We start from the raw sequence: 7,967 nt of genomic DNA on the forward strand, positions 1-7,967 counted from the left end.
GGATGTGTTGTTCGGACTTCATCGATGTTCTAAATTGTAGCATACCAAAGTGTTTAATTTATTATTGGTTATATGTGTGCATATGTCTTCCAATTGTAGCGTGGCTGAAGATGACCCGATATATACTGGGTCGAAACTAGTTCCAGTTTTGTAAGACAATATACAAGCTTATGGTATTGAATAGGTGGACCCTTCTCTACCCTTTGATAATGAAATATTTTGGTGGATGTGCTACTGAATGCCTTGTGAAAACTTACGAGATATTAAAAATAAGTCTCTATTTGTTTACAGACCTATTCAAGCACTTGATAAGCTATTTATACAAGTGATTATCTTACACGAACATTTCCCACCGAATACTCAATTATTATTTTAAATTAACACCTTTTCACTGAATTTTGTTGCAGTGAGTTGTTTTTTGCTCCGCATATTGATGTAAATATTGTATATTTGTGCTAATTTTGTTTCCGTCTAGGCTCTCTTTTGTTTGTTTTTTCATTTGCTCCTTCATTATGTTTTTTAGCATTTTTTTCAACTTACATTACGTAAATTATTTCAAATCTCCCCTCAATTTTTACTGAAGATGGCTCGAGCCGAAACATGTTTGAATTTGTTTACTCCGTCTAATGACGGAATATTTATTGTATTGAATTAGGAGGATACTCTCATTTTTCACCTTTGTAAAGTGAATACTTTGTTGCTCAAAGAACATGTGGCAGAGGTTTTGTTCTGTTTACAGTTGGAGTCTACTTGACATTGTCGTCACTTATGACTGGCACATTGGACCTAAGGCTGAGACTCAGGCTAAAGTGTAGGGAGTTCAATTAACCAGGATTTGGTCATCACAAAATCAGATCTTAGTTCTTATATTACTTGAAGAAAATAATCATGTCAAGAGATTCTCTGTCCCATAAATTCCTTGTAGACTACCCATGAATTTATTGCTGCTAGATCAAGTCCGTTGTAAAATAAATGTTCATCCAGCCCTAGTGGTGTATTTACGTGCCATTTGATCAGCTACATCCACACCATACTTAGTTCAGTTGTAAAACTCAGTAGTACTAGGGAGCTTCTTGTTTTCTTCACTGACTTGAATGTTCGGGTGTAGTGTGCTTAGCAGAAGCACATTCTTATTCACTTTTCCTTCATATACTGTGAGAACAGTGTGATCTTCCTTCTGAAGCATGACAGTCTTGTACAGATCCATGCGTGATGCTTTTATTGACTCCAGAATTACCTTCCTCACTCAATTTATTGCTCCAGTAATACAGTTTTCTTCTGTTTCAGTCTCTCAGCCATCTTTACCTATGTAAAGAAGTTATCAGTGGTTACATTACGCCCTTTCATGAGGTATGAGTTCATAAGTTTCATTACAACATTTTCAAGCAGCGACTCATTGGTAGGTCGCATTTCGTCTTTCCCAAGATTAGGAAACTTATTGCACACATACTTAGAATCAACCTCTACCAGTAGCCAGAATTTTATGCCAGATTTATCTGGCTTGTTGGCCATGTACTGCGTGAACCTAAACCGATCTTTGCTGGGGAAGAGTTGTTCAACAGCTGTGACATTCACTCCCAGTTTTCCCACTACTGTTGATAACAGTACAAATAGCTGTTCCATCCTTACCACATAACTGATCCCCTAGTGCAAATGAAGGAGACTTTACCAGTTCATGACCTCTCCCATCTCGTCCCCTTCCTCTTCAAACAGAGTGCCTGCTGCTAAGGGATCGTCCTCTACTGCAAAATTAATCTGGACTAACTGAAGGAGTATCTGCGTCTATTGTAGATACAAAGTCCACTCTGTACACATTTTCATTAGCCGAATCACTATTAGTATCCTACATATCACCACACCGTTGAAGTAAAAAATCCTTACCATCACTCATTACGTCTATTTCTGATAATGTATCTTCATCACAGGATTAGTCTTTTCCTAGATTTTCAAGTTTTGCTAATAACTGAATAGGAGTAAGTTTTTGATGCTGAACCATTATTACGCACTATACTACACAAGTGACAGGCACTAACTCGTCCATTCATGACCATTGCTAGAGGCATACTATTTAGTCACTACTAGAGCGACACTTGTGAACATATCACAGGAAGCAAGCAGTGAGCAAAACAGAGCTCTCCCTATCAAGGAGGTATAATGGACAATATCGGAGTTCCCTTATCATCTACTGATGTAATTTTTTGTGTGAATATGCATAACCCTAAAAGATTAAAGGTCACAAAATCACAACCTCGTGCGTTAGGTTCTGAGGGCTAGTGAGTCTTTCACGCCTTTTGTGGCCCTCGTCTTCCTTTGGCCAATACCTTCATTTTTTGAAGTGTCGTAACCCTTCCTTCTTTTTCTCTCTGATTAATGTTATATAGAGGATGGCTGCTTAATTGTACTTCCTCTTATAACAATAATCACCACCACCACCACTACAACCACCTTTGATTGCCCTTGGTCAGGTTTTCTGTGATTTGTAATACATGAGCACAGCGACGATGCTTTGCAAGGTAAGGTGGATTTTCTTATGCAAACAGTCCACTTTCCTCAAGAAGTTTGAGTGATCTTAATCTTTTCAGTACCTCAGCAATAGACAGTAGAGTCTTCTGTATCTGAGATAGGACCAATTGGTGATTAAGTCACAAAAAAGAAAACCTTCAATAGCATGTTCTCATGATTACTGCCAATCAGAATCACCTGCATGAGGATCCCTCTAATATGGTTAACTGTGTGTGTTTCTGGTCTTGTAAACTGAGCATAGTTAGTCAACAACACTGACTACTATTTTCATTACAATTTGCTTTACTTCGTACCAACACTGATAGGTTTCATGGCGGCGATGGGATAGGAAAGTGCTAGGAGTTGGAAGGAAGCAACCGTGGCCTTAACTAAGACACAGCCCTAGCATTTGTCAGGCGTGAAAATGAAAAACCACAGAAAACCACCTTTAGGGCTGCCGACTGGGGTTCGAAGCCACTATCTCCCAAATGTAAGCTCACAGCTACATGACCCAAACAGCACAGCCATTCACTTGATACACTGACTACTGATCTTGTTTAATTGTAGCAAGCAATCACTAAAGGTTTGGCACTTTCACTAGATTCTTTGGCTATAGCATCATCCATATATTAGGAGAATATAATAACAGCATTTTAATTGTGTTAACGTAAAAAAAATTTGTAAATCTCCCCTAAAATCAAAAATGTTGAAACGGGTCATTTATTTACAGCTAGTATAAAGCACTTTCATTTTCACACAGTTTTATGGTTTTCTTATGCGCATTTCAGTGTATGGAGATAGCCCTCACTCTTTTCATGTTTAAATGTTTGCCCTTGTCTCCTCTTTCGTTTGCTCCTCCTCCTCACAATTATAAGTCATTTTGTTTATCCTATTGCATGTTCCTTTTCTTTTCATTTTTCTCTGCTAGCAGTATAACACTGCATTAAAGGTTTTCAGCAATGATGGGATAGTGTATCAACTCAGAGCTGAGACTACACAAGTGTACAAGATGCAGTAATACATTTTCACAAAACAAACTAGGAAATAACCAATATAATAATGCTCTTCAGGACCTGCTTACCTGATGAGTTAAACTGAGCACTGTCCCTGCATTGCAGGAGGCCATAGCCCTTAGGAGATTCACAAGGCTATTTATTTATTTAAACCATGAACATTTAAACAAATTACACTGTTTGTCCAACCCTTGTCCGTTTCCCTACGGCGTCGGGTATGAGGTGAGATGAATCTGTCGTGGCAGGTTTTTATGACCGGATGCCTTTCCTGACGTCATCCTCATCAGAGGAGTTAATGAGATTAAATGAATGACGTGATATATGAAAGCAGGGAGAGGGTGAAACCCGGTACCAGCACATAGCCTACTCCTGTCGAATAGCACCAAGGGGTCTGCTCAAGGCTTGTCTCCATCCGATGGACAAATCACCATCAACAGCGTCATATGCCCTCACTCCATATGAGCACTGTGGAGAGGTTTGGAATTTAATCCAGACTTTTGGCACGCAATCTAGTGATTAGAAATTGTATACCACCACCTCCCATACCCTGCCGGCCAACATTCTGATGGTGAAAATATTTTTTGACCAACGGGACTCGAACCGGCTAACCTTGGTGTCAGACCGTTTATAAACTTCAATTTAAACAAATTATACCAGCCTGCAAAATAATATTTTTTCCTTCGATAAGAGGTTTAATAGGTGATCTTACCTAAGTTATGTGTGCTAAGTTCAAATCTGCTTTCCGTTTTTCTGTATCACGTAAGGATTTTACACAGTAGCCTAATCATTTCCTTTAATATCATGATTTTGATCACATTTCACTCAATTTTGACACCGCGTAAAGATCTGAAAAAAAAAAAAGAATATAGACAAACATTAATATAACTCATTTGCTGATTTAAAATCTGCTTTCTGTTTTTTCATATCACTTAAGGATTTTTTACAACAGCTGCATCATTTCCTTTAATATAATAATTTTGATCACATGTCACTAAATTTTGACACCCCTTTAAAGGTTTAAGAATCTGAAAAAATATTATTTACTAGATGACCGTAAATGACTGGCCAGCAAAATATTTTCTGAGGTCTGAGATGTTATAGGTGATTGTAAATATAATTTTTTAACACACCGAATTTAGTGCCAGAGTCTGGTTTTCTTACAGTATACAAAACTAAGGTCATAAAAGTTAGTTTTTACCTAATAAAGTGCAATGTAAGCCTCGCTACGTTCCACCATCCCTGATATCTTCATTCCATTTCGTTTATTTGTTGGTGGAATCTTCACCCTGCTCATCATTTAGGGCTCCCAAATTGTCAGGGAAATAGTCCCGATGATTGTTCAAGAAATGGAACTCTAAACTAATGTTACAGCTGTGAGCTTGAAATAGTTTCAAGATATTTTTCACAATTGTCTCATAGTTAACATCTTTTACGTTTCTCAAAAATGTACCGCCTGATGTTCACCATCATTCATGGTGCCGAAAAATGTGGTGCCCTTCGTAAGGAGCCTAATCTATGGTCCATCGAATACTCCCTCTTTTATCTTAGTTTCTGATAAGAGTGGAAATCTTTGGTTTAAATTCTCAAAGCATATACCAATTTTGTCCTGTGCTTTTACAAACTATTTAATGATCCCAAGTTTGATATGCAAAGGGGGAAGTGAGATCAACCAAACTAGCACAAATTACATTTTTATCTGCAGGAGTTAAACTTTCCCTCTTACGCCACTCTCTTGTTGTCCAAGTTTATCTCTACTTCTGCTATATCAATGACATAAAAAGCAAGGATTTTTTTTTTACAATAGCCACTGATGTTCCTAGTAGTTAATTTACCGAGCTCGATAGCTGTAGTCGCTTAAGTGCGGCCAGTATCCAGTAATCGGGAGATAGTGGGTTCGAGCCCCACTGTCGGCAGCCCTGAAGATGGTTTTCCGTGGTTTCCCATTTTCACACCAGGCAAATGCTGGGGCTGTACCTTAATTAAGACCACGGCTGCTTCCTTCCCCTTCCTAGGTTTTTCCTATCCCATCGTCGCCATAAGACATATCTGTGTCGGTGCGACGTAAAACAAATAGCAAAAAAAAAAAAAAAGTAGTTAATTTCTTTCTGGAATCAACGGAAAATTTTCGTTTCTTTGAGAACAACAGAATACTCAACGGGAATAGAAGGAAATTTGCTTCTATTATGCAGTAACTCTCTTTGATGCATCAATAAATAAACACCAGAGATTACTATCATAATTTTCACCACCAAACTGCAATAAACTACCTGTTTTCCTATTTTGAAACACTTTTCTTTTCTTTCAATCTCGATCTTTTCCTTGATAAGACCTAAGTCCCACACAAAATCATTAAACTCTGCCTGAGTAAAAACCTGTGGTTTGTGTTCTGGAGTGGGGAGAAATCCTCATCTACTTCAAAATGTTCTGTAGACTCGAATGAACTCGATTGCTCCACATCCTCTAGTTGCTTTGGTGGCAATGGAACGGGAATATCTTAACTATGTGGCACAGGACTAACAGCTGTTTTATTTTTGATTTATTAACTTTGTTGTACTCCAATACATTACACAGGCAGAAGTAGCAATCATCATAATGATTTTGTGGTTCACACCAAATCATGGGAATTCAAAATGGCATGGATTTCTGTTTTCCACTAAACCACTATCTTATTCCTTGTCTTGATCTCTGAGTTTAACTTTGAAACATGCAAGGTACTGTACACTTTCTTAATAAAGGATGTAATATTATGTTTCTGCTCCATACAAGTACAGAAATTGATCGGGTTGTTCATACACTACCTTTTAGGTGCTGCAGAGACTGAAGCCATATTATATTAATATATAGTCCTGCCCCGTGGTGTAGGGAGCAACGTGTCCGCCTGTCATCAGGTGGTCCTGGGTTTGATTCCTGGTCCGGTCAGGGGTTTTTAATTGTAAATGATTAATATCCCTGGCCTGGGGACTGGGTGTTTGTGTCATCCTTAATGTTCTTTTCCTCACATTCAACACTTTACACTTCTGCCATTTACATAATACGCAGGTTCTTCACATATGGTGCAAGTAGGACCAAAAGATCTTCATAGGTCAGCACCCCGAACAAATAGCATTTAAAAAAAAAATTAATATATCACTATACACAACACTAAAGAACACTTAAAAAACAGTAAATAACTCTGATAATGATAAAAGAAAGCCAAATGAAGAATATGGTGGTACTGTGCTAAGATATATTTATGTAAGGGCTGAGTTTATCTTACCTTATCTTTTCTTTCCTCAGATATTTTTATGTGCTAACATATTTTGACATTCTTCACTTCAGTGCTATCAATGCTGACAGATTTATTACTACCCTTCACCATGTTGGTCTTGCATTGTCAAATCACACAACCCTCGAGAATTTTAAACACATGGCCGGTCAAAGATAAAGAACTGAGGGTGAAACGGGTGTTTTGTTTCACGAATATATTCTCTGCAAACGTTCACGTTTTTACTCCTGTAGTATTTTCTTCCAGATAGTAAGTCATAATATTATCATTCCACCAATTGTTACGACTGGCAAATTCAATTTGTGCTAGGCTCCTCTTTTCTTATCCTTGGACATCTCAAGTCTCTTCTGGACACAATTCTATTGGCCATGAAAATATATTTTGCTTTGCACAATTATTTTCCATTATACTTTTGCTTGCTTCAATATCAGCTAATGATATTGATAAGATGTTCTGTTATATCTAATACAATTTTTTAGGAGTTAATTGTCTGGTCCGTTTTCAAAGAAAACATGTATAACAACATATATAACACCACTGAATGGCAAGAACAGATTTTTTACAGGGGAGTGCAAAAAACATTTAACTATTTCAGTTTGGAACCAATATTATTACAAAGGGCACTAGAAAAGTTTTGCAATGTGAGTGAAAGCTTTAGACTTTTTCAAAATAATTTCCACCACACTCAATACACTTCTCCATATGTCGAAACCAGTCACTGAACCAACTCTGCCACGTTTCTTCGGTTACATTTTCACACTCTTGATCCCATGCTGCCAGAAGCTCCTCATCGGATGCAAAACACTGCCCTTTCAGCTTCATCTTCATTTCTGGGAAGAGTGCGAAGTCACATGGGGCAAGATCAGGACTGTATGGAGGGTAATGAAACACAGTCAACCCTGATCTGGCAAGAAAATCCATTGTTACATTAGCAAGATGTGATGGAGCATTGTCGTGATGCAAGAGCCAAGTGTTGAGTCGTGACCTTGGACGGAGCTGCTCGAGAGCCTGGATGACCTGAGGCAGACAAGTCTCACTGTGCCACTTCGCAGTAACTGTCCTTTGTGTTTCTAGCACAACGCGAGTCAAGATGCCCCGTTTAGTAAAGAATACTGCAATCATCCTTTTCTTCACTCACCTTGACTTTCACAAAGTCACAGGAGTACCCTAATCCTCAAACAGCCACA

At 38.1% G+C, this 7,967-nt stretch overlaps 1 non-coding gene across 1 annotated transcript in view; it reads right to left on the reverse strand.

Moving 5' to 3' along the window:
• The window catches only part of LOC136856985 (uncharacterized), a 29,424-nt gene extending 22,999 nt beyond the window's left edge, over window positions 1-6,425 (reverse strand). Inside the window, exons 1-2 of the transcript XR_011017526.1 lie at window positions 6,314-6,425; window positions 4,225-4,361 (exon numbers count right to left, since the gene is read on the reverse strand). This is a non-coding gene — a transcript (uncharacterized protein). The remainder of the gene's footprint in view (window positions 1-4,224; window positions 4,362-6,313) is intronic.
• Between the last annotated feature and the right edge of the window lie 1,542 nt (window positions 6,426-7,967).

Source organism: Anabrus simplex, chromosome 1 (genome assembly GCF_040414725.1).
Source record: "Anabrus simplex isolate iqAnaSimp1 chromosome 1, ASM4041472v1, whole genome shotgun sequence".
NCBI classification, from domain to species: domain Eukaryota; kingdom Metazoa; phylum Arthropoda; class Insecta; order Orthoptera; family Tettigoniidae; genus Anabrus; species Anabrus simplex.